We start from the raw sequence: 16,894 nt of genomic DNA, 5'->3' as shown, positions 1-16,894 counted from the left end.
GCTCAGCAGCGAGAGAGATCTACTCACAGGAATGCCTTCTTCAGAGAGAAGGTAAGAGTCAGGCCAGGCCTGGGCCTCTGGGTGGACCAGGTCTCCCTAAGCCCCACCGTCACGTTCCAGCTACAGATAATGATGCATAGTTGTTTGTTCAGGGCCTTAAATGATGCTTACTAAGGAGGTGGAAGTCATTGTCGTTTCTTTAAATGTCTTCGAATTTTAAAAATACAATGTTTAACTTGTGACATCCTGTAGCTGGTGTTTGCTACTTTGTGGGTTCCTCTTTCTCCTTCTCCACCTCTTTCCTTCCACCCCTTCAATCCCCTCACACTAGATAGGAGAGAAAAAAGGATGGAGGGAAAGGACAGAGATCCCTGATAAAGTCAGGGGCTGGAAAGGGGTGACACTGTTGTTAGACTACTTTCTGCTGGTTAGGGGTGTTGAGATCCTTGGGGCAAGTTTGATCTTCGCCATCAGGATATCTAATTTCTTCTTGTTGTTTCTTCCTTACACATGACTATTTAACAAACTGTGACCAACAATAACCACCAAACAACCAAACAACCAACCACCACCAACATAACACACCTCTTGGGGCCCTAGCATTTATATATTTCCTCTGAAAAGTCCTCAGAATTCAAAATGTCACACAATCACAAAAACTGTCTGCGGCTGGCAAAATCACACTCCTGCTAGAGCATGGGGCGAATCATAGTCAGCTGCTGTGGAAAGATATTTTGCTGCTGTGGACATTCTGCTGCTGTGGACGGTCTGCTGCTGTGGACGGTCTGCTGCTGTGGACGGTCTGCTGCTGTGGACGGTCTGCTGCTGTGGACGGTCTGCTGCTGTGGACGGTCTGCTGCTGTAACAGTTTGTGCTCCCGGATTTAAGTCATTTTGTTTGGTATTTCTTAATAAATATTTTATTTCACCTAATTATTTCACTTGAGTGTCTAAAACTACTTTATGGAATACTTAAATTATTTAGATGAGAAAGAGATTAATTACCTCCCATAGACAAATTCAAATTAATTTCATTGTAAACCTGAGGTAAAAATAGATTAATCTTAGAACAGAGGCAACTGGCTCACTTTCTTTCTATTTCTGCTCTCTCTGTCTCTCTCTCTGTCTCTCTGTCTCTCTCTGTGTCTTTCTCTCTCTCTCTCTCTCTCTCTCTCTCTCTCTATCTTTCTCTCTCTGTCTCTCTGTGCCTGTCTCTCCCTGTGTCTTTCTGTCTCTCTCCTGTCTCTCTCTCTCTGTGTCTTTCTCTCTCTCTCTTTCTCTCTCTGTCTCTCTGTGTCTTTCTCTCCCTGTGTCTTTCTGTCTCTCTCCTGTCTCTCTCTGTGTGTTTCTCTCTCTCTCTCTCTCTCTCTCTCTCTCTCTCTGTGTGTGTGTGTCTTTCTCTCTGTGTGAATCTTTCTCTCTGTGTGTGTCTCTCTGTCTCTCTGTGTGTGTCTTTCACTCTCTGTGTCTCTGTGTCTTTCTCTGTCTCTCCCTGTCTCTGTTTCTTTGTTTCTCTCTGTTTCTCTCTGTCTCTCTGTCTCTCTCTGTCTTTCTCTCTCTGTCTCTCTTTCTTTGTCTCTCTCTGTCTGTCTCTGTTGTTTTTTCATTTTTAAGGAGAGCGGCCTGTTGACTTTATGGATCCCTCCTCATTGCAACAGATAAACCAATAAAAGCCGGAAAAAAAAAATCTTTTTTTTTTTTTTTAAAAGCAAAACCAAAAAACATTTAAATGGATTTTATAAACCATCCAGAAACCTGTGTGTCTGGGGCTTCTGAGGGACTAGCCTGTGAGTCATTTTAACAAATACACTCATAATCCCATAGTGCATGTGGTTTCCATGGTAATTAGGCCTGTTGAGCTGCCTTGATTATGTTCCTGCACAGGGAAGAAGGGGAGAAAAACTGTGAACTGTGAGCTTTGACCGTCGGCTTCAGCCTGCTACTGCGGGAGAGAGTTTAGGGGTTTCCCTTGAAGACACTGGCACAGTCATCCTGGAGGGAAGTGGAGAGACTCTGGGACTAATGGCCTATTAGTGTTGGGGATTGCAGTTCACAGGGGAGAAAAGGACTGATCGGTACTCTCCTAGGGGGAGGAAAGGACAAATGGTTTCTTTAGCTAATATATAATTACAGGTAAGTCTCTAAGGTCAACCTGATGAAATGCTTTGAGTGTTTGTGCACAGGGCTCTAATGGTCTCTTAAAAGGCACCGAACACCTCTGGCATATCATTATTGCAGATTTAAATGATTCTCCCTGTACTACCCAGTTAGAGGTTGGTTTTATGTCTCTCATCTGATTCATATATGGACCTGTAGCTTTTCATTATTTATGGACTGGATTTGACTCCTTTATATTGGGCAACCATCTTATGATGCAGGCCCATGGGTCTCTAAGGAGACCACTGAAGTTACAGGAGTTCCTCTAAATCTGCCATTGCTCCTAAGGAAACAAAAATCAAAGCATACATTGGTTTGATGGACATCCAAGATGTCCCAGGCCTCAACCAATTAGTGGCATTTTATAGATGTCACTTGTTTCAGTTCTACTGAAAGGGGCAGCAGAGCCATGGGCCAAAGGTATGAGGCCACACACAGAACTTTCCAATTCTCTTTCCCGAGGCTGGGCATCCTCTCACGTATGTGACTGTCATGTATTGGCTGAAATTTTATTCTTTAGACCATGCCTCTTTAAGGCAGAGTTTACTTGGAGTTCTATTAAAATTGAAATGAAGTGAAGTTGCTTGATTTATGCTCACTACGACATTTTTGGTTCTAAACTACATATCTATCTTACTCTCAAAAGTAGAAGTAATTATTACCCAAACATTGTTCTAGATTTGATCGTCTTAACATTAGTAAATAAAGCTTGAGTTGGGCCATTAAGATGGCTTGAGGGGTAAAAGCATTTGCTGCTCAAAAATGATGACCTGAATTGGACCCCTAGCTGGAAAGAGAACTGACTCTCAAGTTGTCCTCTGACTTTCCCATGTGTGCTGTGGTGTGCATGTCCATCTTCACACACTTACACACACACACACACACACACACACACACATGCACACACAAACGAAAACCTGAAAAATAAAAAACATTTTAAAAACATAATAATAATAAGCCTTGACTTAATATTTTACTGATCATCAAAGTAATTCATGGGGAGCATTAAAAATTTGGAAATAGTGGCATAAATTATGAATAACGAAAGAAAGAATTGCCATCATTTATTAAGTTTGTTACTGGTTCAAGTAATTGATGTAGCAGGGGCTGATTTTACAGTGGCTAAAGGAAGTTAAAAAGTATTTATTTCTTTTTAATAAAACAGCCCAGAGGTGAATGACTAAGGACTGGGTAGCTATGCTAGATAAAGATCACTCAGGGGACCCGGCTCTTCTGCCAGGTTGTTGTTCTTGTGGTCTGAGGTGGCTTGTTACAAAGACCCAGCAGGAAGGGAGAAGGAGAAAGGCGGAGCCACAGCTTACAGGCACTACCTTTGCAGTTCTATCAAACTCCGTTACATGCCTGCACAACTAGCAGCAAGGGAGGCTGGGAAAATGAGCTTTTCTTAACATGTACGGAGATGTAGTCTTTCTCAAAATACCTCAGTCTTGTGTACACACCCGATGTGCTTGCAGGATAAAACAGAGTACATTAAACAATAAAGATATTTTAACGCAGTGCTAGGCTACTATTTAAAGAATGCTTGACTGCAATACTTTGCCCCAAGATGTGTAATAAAGGACTCTGTAAGTGATGGAGAGGTAGGCAGCGTGGATATACAGTGTGGGTACTTTAGGCAAAGGGATGACTAGTATCCTGGGCAGGACTGAGGGGATCAGAGTGGCATAATTTGAAACATGAATTATTCATCCCTGGAATTTTCCATTTTCCATGCATTAACATTTTCAGACTGCACAGTAACTAAAACCTAGAAGAACAAACTTTTAAATGGGGCTGCAGGATGCGCTAAGCTCTGCGGTAGGAGGCCAGTTGACATTATACAGCGGGTAACCTGCATTGATGCTGCTTAACTGTACCAGGTGCATTTCCCTCATTTACATCTCTTACATCCGGGCTGGGCATGAAGCTCACTGATAGAGGGCTTGCTTTGAACGTGCAATAGCCATCCTCCCCAGCAACACAAAAGGCTCATACTCGTTGTCGTTCACCATGCAGGATTTCCTTTGCGTAGGAAGTGGTATTGTTGGTAATTGGGCCATTTCTTATGCCTTGGTAATAATTTTTGTCTACAGCTGTTGTTAGAATCAAGGAGTGGAATCATGAAAATGATGATTGAGAACAACATCTAAGTCTCTTGATAAATAGTACCAAGCTGCTTCCCAGAGACTTGTGCCAATTTATGCTCTCAGCAATAATATATGAGCCTGCACGCACCCCAGAGCACCCTTGCCCAGGCTCATTTTCTAAGTCCCATTTAGTCATTATTATCCCCAGGGTTCGTTCTCTGAAAATAGGTTGTTTTTTTGCCCTTGGCTTGTTTTCTTTTCCTCTGCTGTCATTAATCACAAGATAATGATTTTCTTTTTTAATAACTTTGGCTCATTTAAACCACGTGACCCTTCTAGCACTCTGAGAATACAGTTGATTGGGCAGAGACTAAAACCTGTGTATCAGTCTCACACGGTGTGAGATCTCTGGAGATACCGAGGTTCATTTAGTCCTATGACCCAATGGGAAACTGACTTCCACCCTCAGTCACCGTCCCCTTGGTGGGAGATACCTTTTTGTTCTGAGTCCAAAAGGAAGTAGGAATGGGAAGGCGCTTCCCCAAGGTGTTGGTGTGGGTGCTCTGAAGTTCTCCAAGAGAAAGGACACTCCTTCTGGTGGGAAGCACAATTAGGCCGATTCAATTTGAATTCACAGGGGGCATTAGTAGCAAAGAGTGCAAGTGCCTGTAGACCACAAACAACCTGGGAAAAGCTACAGTCCAGAGAGACCATAACAAGCACAGCTTGCTTCCATCTGCACTTGTAAAGGGCCAGGTACCCACAGACTCTAGCTCTTCCTCCAACAACTAGGGCAAGAGGAAGTACAGTCTTTGTGGGAACCAATTGGCTTAGGTCAGGAGGAGAGTTTAGGTACTTAGCTTCTGCCACCAAGTACAAAGTACTAAGTACTCCCAGGGTACTTAGCTTCTACCACCAAGAACTCTGCTTTGCTGGGGATCTTTGGTCTATTGTGTTCTCTTGGTGTTTGGTTGCTGTTGTTTGCGAGCGTGTGTGTGTGTGTGTGTGTGTGTGTGTGTGTGTGTGTGTGTATGTGTGTGTGAATTTCACAAAGCAGAGGATTCCTATTTTACATACTGTGTACATTTCTTAAAAAGAGCAAGTTCACAAAATGTAGGTTCTGACATGGGCTGCCATTACTACTCGCCCTGGCCACAGAAGCGTTCATTGGCTCACTTAGCTCTTATAGCTTTTGCTATTTCTCATTTTTTTAAAAGTGTGCTTTCTTCTTCTTTTCAAACAGTCAGATCTGCCAGGGAGCGTCAGGCCTTGAACACTGACCAGGTAAGAATTCTAAACTCTGTCCTTCTGGGATCATCATGATCAACATGAACATAAGCAGACTTCAGAAGGGTCCATGAAAGCATCAGTATCTTATAGACATTTAAGTTTGTGATGTTCTTACAGAAAACAACCAGCTATAGCTTCTAACAATGTTGGTCTGGCTCTGGTATTTAAAGAAAATGTGGGTCTCTTTAGTGATAGTTAAAATCGATTTCACCTGAATTTGCCCTTATCTTCTTTAAAAAAAAAATCTGAGTCAAAAAGAAAAATCTGAGCTGGAGAACATTTGAAGTTGTTACCTTAATAATGGTGTCCCTGTGGTGCCAAAAGTGATTAAGGGATTTTAGACATTATCATAACCTGTGCAAGACGGAGCCGCAGAGCAATTAGTTTGGAGAAGTAAGCCTTGATCTTAATGGATTGTTAGAGACGGTGCGAGCTTTTCCCCTAGCAGTAACAGAGCAAAAGGTCAGCTTAGGCTGGTGGGCTTCTTCTGGAAGACACTTAATTAACTTTGAGATGAGTTAAAGCCAGTCAAAACTGGCTGCAGACTTGAAAGGCCCCACTATCCTGAGATGGCCAAAACTGTAGTTTGTGTATTCCTACCCAGATGTGGCGTTTCCATTAGCCTCTGGCTCGGGATTCTCACGCCACTTTGAAGTTCAACTTCATTATGAAAAATTTTAAGCATATGTCAAAGATATAACGGTCACAAGAACTCCCCATGTCCTTATCATCCAGTCTCTGCGACCATCGTCGGGTGCTGTGCTTTTCCACTTCCAGCCACTTCTTGCCTTGCCTTTCTCCGTTGGGCTGAACTGCATGGCCTCTGGAAGCTGGTGGCTGGACTTTCCATTATTTATGTAGGCATCTAATGGCTATAGTGAAATGCTTATTAAAACAGAAAGCCTTATAGCCTGGCTTAATTGGTTTCTAGAATTTGTCATCCATTTGTTTCTTCACACCACAAATGCATACTTAGCAGTTAGCAGGCACTAGACCTTCCTTTGGATAAGAGGGTCAGGGTTTTGTTTTGTTTTTTTCAACTCACAATAATGAGGTCCTGAAGATCATCAAACAAGGTTAACTATCAGAGACACACTGACAAAATGAAAAGATGACATTCATCATACAACCTTAATAGTCAAGTGTAAGCATTTGTCACACATCACAACATTCATTATACAACCTTAACAGTCAAATGTAGGCATTTGACATAAGTCACAATCTTAGAAACGGTGGGAGGTTTATTTCTTAACTTATTAATGTAGTGGGATTATAAAGACTACACACAAAACACAACTCTCAACTTTCTATCAATCTGTCTTATTGTGAATATTCTTCCAGTGATCTGACTCCCTTTTAAGAAAATCTGAGAGAGAGAGAGAGAGAGAGAGAGAGAGAGAGAGAATAGGTGTGGATTCTAACGTACCAATTTTGCCTGCAGCATGTAGGCAGCATGCCTAGCGTTTGCTAGCTATTTCATAAAAGTGTTGAAGTGAATGAACAGAAGAGTGAATGCCAGATGCCTGAGCCGGAGGATGAAAGCCACACAGGCCACAATGTGGCCAGTTGCATGGGGGAGCAATAGAGACCCCACGGGTGAGGTGTGAGCAAAGAATCACCTCAGGTGGACCAGGGCTCTGTGGAGAACAGCTTTGCATAGTGGTGAGATGTCCTCTGTTCGAAAGGGAGAGCAAGGATCATGTGTCAGAATACACACAGACCCTAAAAGGCATGGTGCAGTCTGAAAACCTTCAGAGACTTAGAGTGGCCGGAAAGCAGCTGACTGACGAGGCGGGCTTTGGTAGCAGGCCAACTAAGCATGGAGGGACTCTGTAATGTTCTAGGTGGGAGGGCCGAGGAGAATGTACAATGAGAACTCTTCTTGGAAAAGATGATTCTACAGGCAGAAGGGAGAATGGAAGGCGGGACAGTGGAAAGGCTTGGGTCTAGGAATAGGGGATAGAATTGGTGACGAAGAGAGGAAAGAAGAAACATCTAGAATAACTTCAAAACCTCTCTGTGGGCAGAGGAGCTGGGGAGCAATCGTCAGGCTTAAAATTCACGAAGCGAGGCTAGAATTCAGATCTCAGGATGGGTTCATCCATGTGAGTATGCCGATAGCAGGCAGAGTTGGGGTTGTCTATCAGGTTCTACAGGAAAACATGGAGACACACGACTACAGGGAAACCACCCAGACCAGAGGAGTTGAATCAGAAGCTTCAGGGGAGAGGCCTGGATGTCTGTGTTTTCTCAGAGCTCTACAGATGATTTTTAAAGTACAGTCAGGGTTGAGGATTTCTAGATGAGAGAGTATTTGAAGAGGTGTGTGTGTGTGTGTGTGAGTGTGTGTGTGTGTGTGTGTGTGTGTGTGTGTGTGTATGTGTTTGTGCACGCATTCGTGAGTTTAAGGCCATGCTGAAATTCTGCTGCCCTGTAATCATTAGATTTAAATACCTCTTTTGAGGGATCACCAGGCCTTCCCAATATTCCTTCAAATATTGCTAATAGCTAAGAATGTTTTATATATCTGATGTCCTTTGTTATGTTGTGTGGGTTTCATGCTAAAACATCCATTTCAAATCAGTCCAAGCAGAGTTGCCCAGTGGAGGCTGTCCACATGTTTGGTGGGATAGCTCTTTATTGTTCTCTTTGTGCTCATAGCTCATAAAGGGCAGTGGCATCCTCTAGTCCTTGTGACCTCTGGAACACTTAGGGACACACTGACAACTACTATGCGTTTGCACACAACTGTAAAGGAGTTAGTTGGCATTCTCTGTTTTCCCCGAAAAGTATTTTTCAGACAAACAAAATTATTGGTCTCAGTGCTACTCAGTGACCCCTTACCGAAATCATCTCGGGGTTAACCAAACAGAGAAAGAAACGGAAAAATGGAGACATGTAAAAGCTGGTTGTGTTTTATACTCTTACAGGGACTTTGAGTAGATTTGGTTTAGTACTAAGTCTGTTTTTGGTTGTTCTTTTTTTTGTTTTTTTGTTTTTAAGTCTAAACAGAGAAGCAAATCAGGCACTAGGTATGAAACACAATCTTGCCAAGGCAAATGGTACAAAAGAGCTAAGAGAGTATTAGTTTTCTATTGCTGCTGTAACAAATTATTGTTAAGTTTAGTAGCTTAGTACATACAGATGCATCTTGTGCTGTGGGATAGGATCTGTGGGATCTCACCTAGGCTACGAGCCATGCGTTAAGAGGCCCAAGGGGGAGGGTCCATTTCAACTTTTTAGCTTCTAGCTCAGTTTTCTAAGCCTGTGACATTGTGTATCTGTGTGATGTTGTGTATCTGTGTGACACTGTGTATCTGTGTGACACTATGTATCTGTGTGACATTGTGTATCTGTGTGACATTGTGTATCTCTGTGATATTGTGTATCTGTGTGACTTTGCACTGTGAGTGCATCACCTTCTGACTCTCAGCCATAAAAATCCCGTCTGTCTAGATGAACGGGGATAATCTCATCAGAAGGTCCTTAATTTAACCACATCTCAGAGTCCTTTTATTCAGGTCAGGTTGCACATTCACAGGCTCCAGGGGATTGAGACTTGGACATATTTGGAGGCTGTTACTCTGCCTACCACCGAGGAAACAGGCCATTGTTCAGAACAGGAGAAACGCTTCAGGTAGTAGAGCTGGGGTCATGTCACACTTCATTATACCAGACTGAGAGGTTTTAGTGCTCCCGAGTTAATGAAGCAAGTTCTTGTCTTTGATGAAGTTTCTATTCTGTGGGCCCAGGCACTGGAGACCTTTGCTTTTCTTAGGGATTGGCAATGAAGCAGACAGGTTGAGATCCAGTGCTTCCCTGTTCCTGGCTAGACTTTGCGGTCCTGTAGGGGCGGCCTGGATAGGTTGCTACTTTTGGTGTTTTTCCAGTTCCCAATGCTTGCCTGCTGCTCATAGGTTCCCAGGAATTTGAATAGCATGGGAGAGTGTGAGAGTTGTATCATAGGCGGGCATGTCTGCCTGCCACATCACACATGATTTATTAGGCTCTGAAATGTGGAGCCTGAGAAGGGAATGACACACTATTCGGGATCTCTATGTAGTATGGCTATTATAGCCAGTTTCCAGGTATGTCACAGCTGTTTCCACATGTTAGATAGATTATCCTTGCAAGTAAGACACCATTTCTTGTCCTATGGATAAACTGGATTATTGGGATCTTTTTTGTTTGTTTTTATTTTTAAGTCTACCCCTAAAGGAACTTGTGAACTTGAAGATTTGGATGGATAATTTAGGGTTTTCAAGCAGGTCTCCCTTCTATCAACGTTAGATACTCCAAAGCCCCACAAGTCTGAAGTCTAAATCTAGGGCTGCTAGAGCATCAAAAAAATCCTGATTTTCCCAAGAGAGTGTGTGTGGGGGGAGGGATACAGTTTTTCTTTTTCCCCCAGGACACAGGACTTTCAAAACTAAAACTTGGAGAATTCTAAGCATATCAGGATAGTGGGTCACCTTTAAAGGTCTAAGAAAATGGCTCCAGTGGACATTGCTGTCATACTGATGAATTTTTAGTTTTAGTTGAACGAAATAGTTAAAACAGCCCCTAGGGTTTGGATCGAAAGTGATGAACAATCTATCTTATTTGGAAAACCCTGTATTGATTGTTCTCTGTATTCATGGGTTCTGTATCAGCAGATTCAGCCAATCATGGGAAGAAAGATATATATATAACTTTATATATATATAACCTTATTTCTGGTGGTAAGGAATGTACATCAGTAGGTAGAATGTTTGCTTGAGATGCATGAAGCCCTAGGTTTGATCCTCAGCACCATGGAAAGCACAGCCTACAGTGGAAGCACTTGAGAGGTGGAGGCAGGAGGATTACAAGGTCAAGATCATCCTCAACTACACAGGGCGTTCAAGGTCAGCCTGGACTATGTGAGATCCTGTTTCAAAAACAAGCAACAAACAGAAGAAGAAAAAAACTACACCCAATTCTGTAGTGTGCATCTACATGCCTTTTTCTGGTTGTTCCATAAACAATATAGCAAAAGAACATTTGCATAGCACACTAAGAACATTTGCATAGCACTTACAATGTGTTAGGCACTGCAAATAATTTAGAGAGAGACGATGTATAAGGGGTTATATGTAAATATTATGCCATTTGACAGAAGGGATTTGAGCAGCTACAGATTTTGGTATCCATGGGGGTCTTGGAAACAGTCCTTCATAGATGATGTACTAATCAGGATGGCTCGAGACACGCAGACTTGACACCGTAACAACAAACACCTAGGATGTAGAAGAACCGGCAGTGTTTGTGAAATCACAAGGTCGATTAAAAGTGGTTGCCTGCCCAGTTAGTTCCCCAGGGGCAATTGCTGCTTCCTGCGTGCTGGCTCTGATAATGGAAGTTTTAAGAACTGTGTTACTGAGATAGCCATGGGACCTCCCTGAATCTTCTTTAGTGTGTCAGCATGTGTAGAGGTTATAATAACCAAGTCTGCCTCAGAGTTCTCTTAACTTTAACCCTGTCTTTTGTATAATAAAAATCGACCTCTCCCCCTACCCACTCACTAATAAACAGCATGGAGTGTTTATGAAGAAATAGGGCTTTGGAAGAGCAGGCAATGAGTTGGATGTGAGTGTATCGCTAATGATACCTGCTCAGCAATCCATAGGAAAATCTAATAGCGAGAAATGCTGAGTGTCCCAGGGCGGTACCCCTTGCTCTTCTGTGGCTTTTATTTGGAGCTTTGATCTCTCTAAACTATTAGGACTAAACAACAAGAATTGCAATTGTACTGGAAAGAGCAATATGTTGACTTCCTTGGGTAGGAATTTGAATTTTAAGAGTTGGCAAGATTTTGAGTTGTTGATTTGTGATTGATATTTTAAAATGTGTCTTATCATTTTTTTAATCTTCCAAATTATGCTGCTTGATAGATCCAAGGAATTCCCTTCCTTTCATTCTCAAGAATATTTGACATTATCTGTCATAAAGGTAACTATTTTTGAGCAGGGTTGCTGGTCAGCTTTGCAAATGTATTTGTTTAGTTATTCCTTGTGTAGAGGGGGAAGGGTGAGCACATGGTATGTTTGTGTGTGTGTGCACAGGAGCCATGGCTTTATGCCATGTGTACCACCATGCCTGTGTGTAGGTAAGAGGCCAGTTAGCAGGAATTGCTTCTCTCCTTCTACCATGTAGGTTTTAGGGATTGAATGCAGGTCATCAGGCTCTGCTGTAAACCCCATAACATGCGGAGCCATCTACCTGTCACAGACTCATGAATTACTTTGACTTTCTCATCAAACATATTTTCAATTTCTTCTTTCTAAGGCTTCTAATCCCTACTCTGTCTGCCTGTGTACCATCTATCTACCTGTCTACCACATCTATCTATCTATCTATCTATCCATGCTTTGAGTCAGGGTTTCATTGTGTAGACTCCCAAATGGGATTTTGGGATGTACAACATACTTGGCAACTTTGTGGTTGTTTTACCAAACCCACCTTAGGGCTAAGGATGTAGCTCACCAGTGGTAGAGTCCTCCAGTGAGGCGTGCATTTGAGTCCTACTCTAGGAACAAATAAACTGAAATAACAAACTGCCAAAACAGCAGCCAAACCCTCCGTTCAATGTCTGCTGGTATTTTTGTAAGTAAACAATAAGTTAAGCCAAGATTCTGTTACTCTTTTCAAAAGAGAGATTAGAGAACATATGTAAATAAGGGATCCAAAAGACTTCTGTGCCTAGAAGGATGTGGAGCTGACATTTGCATAATCACTAAATGCTGTCTAATTGTTCACTTTAGTGAAAGATAAAGCATTTTACCTTGATTTTAAAAACTGACTAAAGTTCTGGAAGGGGAAAAAAAAAGCAGCTTCCTCCTACCTTCAAACCCTGGAAAAGGTCTGCCCCCATTGTAATGCACTCATGGTTAATGCCCAGTCTGTAATCATTGTCTTTTCTGTTCATTACTGGGAGAGATATTTGCCACAGAGCCATGGAGGCCTTGAATGTAGAGCTGATGAAGGTGGACAGTGGGACATCTTGGTATCAGACGCTAATTGTTCATTGTTAAAATGTATCAGTTTTGTCACTAGGGTATCGAATGGTCTATCCTTGATAAAACTTATCACGACAGGACATTTTTAAAGGTCCTTCCACGGGTCCTGGGATGGGGTTCCTTTCAACAGTGTTGGAAGCTCTCACTATCATACAGTACAGACTGTAACTGGAAAAATGGAAGAAGTCCAGATGTGACAGTGTTAATGAAATGTGAACAAGATAGCATATTTCATATATAGAAATACCTTTTATTAAACCATTTCCTTAGACACCCCAAGGACCACTAATTGATGGGGACTTCTTCCAAGGGATCACAAGCAAATTGGGTTTAATTATGAATCTTGGGGCTTGAAATTTCTGCCAGATTTAGAGATAACCATTTTAACCTTTCTACAGAGATGTAACTAGGCAACCAATATAGCATTTGGTCTCTGCACAGCACTCAAAGTGTGTAGCTATTGCATCATTTTTTTTTTTTTAAAGAAATACTATTTAAATCTCTTCTTTAGATTTGGCATATGCTACCATGTAGCCTTTACTTTCTTTGAAAATATCACACACATCTCCAGGCTGGAATGTGGTGTGGTTCTTAGAAGGGCAGTATCCCTGCTAATAAGGCAATATGTGCACAGAAGAAATGATGCGGTTGGCAGTGGGCACATACTCTGTGCTTTATAATTGACGTTAAGATGATTAAATGTCATTTTTAAAAAGCTGTAAAATATTTTTAAAAACTTTATTAATCCTTGATAATTTCATATGATGCATCTTGATCACAATCACCCCTCCATTCCTCCCCTTAACTCCTTCCTCATCCATGCTACCTCCCTGTCCCCTCAGCCTTTATCTCTTCTCTTTTGTCTTCTTTTTAAATTAACCCACCATTTGCAATCAGTGCTGTCAAAATAATCCTAGGTGTCAATGCATTCACTGGGGTGCGGTCAGTGGGCCTACTAGGAGCCATGCCCTAAAGAAAATTGATCCTCTCTCAGAAGCAATCTGGCTCAGTCCTTCCCCTTTCCATGACTGGCTTGATCTTTGTAGGTCAAACACAGGCAATCATGGCTGCTGGGATTCATGAGTGCAGTTGCTCCGTCATGCCAAGAAGACAGTTTTGCTTCAGTGCTCTCCTACCTCTGGCTCTTAGACTCTTTCGTTCTCTTCTCTCACTTTGGTCTCTGAGCGTGGGGCTGTGATACGGATGTCCGGATGTCCATTGCGGTGGGCCACTCCACTGACACTTGTTCTCTAAGCTTGGTCAGGTGTATGTTAACCAGTGTCTACTACACAAACTTCTGTGATGAGGTGTGAGAGCTGAACCAATCTATAACTAGAGGAATACGAACCTAGAGAGCCATTTGATACTTTATTTAGCAGAACAATAGTAGTAGATTCACCCCTGAGGCCCATAAACCCACAACCATAGGCTACTGACCAGTTGCCACATTGGCTGGTCATTGTTGCAGTTTATAAGGTTGACAGGGGGTAAGACTATTGATGAATCCTTCCCTCAAGCAGCCTTCAGAACACCTTGTAGAATTATGAAAGCTAGCCATTGGGAAGAAACATCCTGGTTAGTACCAACTTGATTTCTCCATGCCTTGTGACCGATGTGGGTGACATCTCACTTTTCATGAGGGAATGTGTAAAAGTTTAGACATCTATCCTTAGTAGATAGAAATGAGCATTTTTTTCCAGCATGATTAATGAAAAGAATGCATTATAGAGAAGAAAACTAGGTTTTATTCTAATGAACTTAGTTTTACTATACTATATATGTGGTAACTAGAAATACCAAGTTTGATCAATAAGCAAGACTCTACTGGAAGCATTTTATATCTCAAATACCCTCTAAGTAGGTATTGTGTTCCTTTTTGGTTATAATCATGTTTTTTTTTTTTTTCGGTATAGAATAGAGTTTATTCAGGGCATGGGGAGGGAAGTTAAGAGGGTAGTAGAGGCAGAAAAAGGCAGAGAGAAGGAGAGAGTAGAGAAGTGGAGGCCGGCCATGACCATGTTGGGGGTGGTGGAGGAAGGGAATGGGGAGAGAGGGAGAGTAAGGGGACAAGAGGCAAGGGAGAGAAGCAGGAGTAAGAACATGGTTTAAATTTTTAATTAGCATTTTATTATTAAAATTTGAAGCATTAGAGATGGATGTCGATGAAAAGTAATAGGGTCTCCCTCTCCATCGGTTTCACTGCCCAGAGGCAACTGAAGTGAACAGTTTCTGTATGTGTTCTAGACTTTTCCTGTCCTAGTTACTCTGGAGCGAGGAGGTGGGTGTACCAACTAGTACACAGCCATCAGTCCCCCAGCTCCTCTTCTAAGCTCACTTTAAAAAAATGTGGGATGCTGTTTGATCTCTCTTTTTCAAATGCACCTTTAAAATGTTGCCAGGGCTGATTTGTGTGGCTGATGCAGAGGGCTGAGGACATGGAGAGCAACAGAAAAGTCAGTGTGCATAGCAACCAAGGAATAGTCTTTAATGTTGCTCTCTAATCTTCTTATCACCTGGAGTACACGATGTCCCTGTATCCTTTGGGTGACCTGTGGCAGAGGGAGCGATTGTTTACAGAAGAGGAAGCTATGGTTCCCAGTGTTACACAGTTTGCTCGTGATCTTGAGGTCATATAGCTGATCAGAATCTGGAGAGGAACTGAGTTTCACCCTGTCTTGGTCAGTGCTCTATTGCTGTGAAGAGACACTAGGACCAAGGTAACTCTTACAAAGGAAAACACTGAATTGGGGCTGGCTTACAGTTCAGAGTTTAGTCCATTATAGTTATAGCATGGCGGCATGCTGGCAGATATGGTGTTGGAAAAGGAGCTGAGAGTCCTACATCTGGATCCATAGGCAGCAGGAAGAGAAAGAGCCTTTGAGCCTGGCTTGAGCTTCTGAAATACCAAAACCCACCCCCCAGTGACAGACTCCTCCAACAGGACCACACCTTCTAATGCCGCTCCTGAGCATTCAAACATATGATTCTGTGGGAGCCATTCCTAGTCACAGCATCACCAGTCTTAAACCAGAACACACTGATGCCGGAGAGGATGAGTTAGCAACACTGCAGTGGGTCCTGAAGTGACTGACTGAAAGGGACGGTGAGTTCTCAAGGAAGGCCTGGTTACACGGTCACTCTGATTCTACCATCAACAAGTGATTTAAGGCAGTGCAAACTGGGAGAGCCAGCTCTCTTCCTTTCATTTTTCCCAGTTCTGCCCCCATTTTATTTCTTTAGTGAATTCTGGGTGCAAGGTGAGACCTTAAGCCAAATGGATAAAGCCATACTATTCCATCCCTAGACCACAAGGGTTAGTTCAGAGATTTAACATGTAAACAGCAGGGGCCAAAGAGTTCTTCTTTGGGTCATCCAAAAGTCAAGTGGTGGTGGGGGAGGCCCCATCTTTTCAGGTATGGAGGCAGTGGGAATTGTGCCTGGCTGTGTTCCAGTCTATTCAGAAGATAAAGTCTGGTGTACAGACGGGGGACAGGGAGAGAGTCAGGAAACAAAGGGGGAGGGAAAAGAGGAGGAGAAAAAAACGGAAAGAATTGAAGACTGGAGAGACCATGCAGGAAACAGAATGAGCTCCAGCATGCCTAGTAACAACCAGGCTCCAAGAATCCAGTCAGTATGGGCCAACACATTTCTACTTTCTGTCTAATCTGAGTTGTTACTAGAGGAGTCCTGACCGACACCTCCGGGCTTCAGTTTTCTCACCTGTAAGCTGGGGTTACAATTGCCCTGACTGTATCTGAGCTATTATAAGCAACTGTTGAGATAAGGAACAGGAAATCACTTTATAAATTGTAAAACGTGACACACATGCAGGATAGTTCTATTTCTTGATGTTACATTGAACTAGGCAGAGTTGAAAAAATGAAATTTCTACTCATTTTGGAAAATAAGAAATGAGAGCTGGTGAGCCATCTGGTCTTAAGGAAGCTGCCAGTTTCCTAGTTTTTCTTCTCAGGCCTGCTTTCAGAGTCCTTCAAGTTCTACTTGGTGCCCACAGTGAATGCCAAGGATAGACCGGAGTTAGTCCAGATAGGCCTGAATTTGTCCAATGGGTGTCTCCTCTCTCCCTCCTTCCCTCCTTTATCACCCATACCACATATACACACCATCATATTAATACTTCAACATTTTAGCTTGTCATCCATAGAACTTTACCAATTTAAACTAAATAACATTTTGGCTTTATCAAGAAAAATCATAGAAGAAAATAAAGCTTAAAGTACCTATTCTCATTATATCTCTTTTAGAATGGCATTGTGTAGACATTTTGGGAAGTTGGAAGTTGGCTATTTTGTGATTTAGATAG

The 16,894-nt window shown here is 42.4% G+C and overlaps 1 protein-coding gene across 7 annotated transcripts in view; it reads left to right on the top strand.

Moving 5' to 3' along the window:
* The window catches only part of Gng2 (guanine nucleotide binding protein (G protein), gamma 2), a 105,268-nt gene that overhangs the window by 11,645 nt on the left and 76,729 nt on the right, over positions 1 to 16,894 (top strand). For 5 of the 7 annotated variants that reach the window (NM_001285908.1, NM_001038637.1, NM_001285909.1 and 2 more), the window contains one exon: positions 5,487 to 5,527. The exons of the other annotated variants lie outside the window; for them this stretch is intronic. The gene's annotated coding sequence lies outside the window, so the exon portion shown is untranslated. The remainder of the gene's footprint in view (positions 1 to 5,486; positions 5,528 to 16,894) is intronic. 7 annotated transcript variants of the gene reach the window in all.

Source organism: Mus musculus, chromosome 14, assembly GCF_000001635.26.
Source record: "Mus musculus strain C57BL/6J chromosome 14, GRCm38.p6 C57BL/6J".
Taxonomy (NCBI): Eukaryota; Metazoa; Chordata; class Mammalia; order Rodentia; family Muridae; genus Mus; species Mus musculus.
This window is presented reverse-complemented; position numbering and strand designations above follow the sequence as displayed.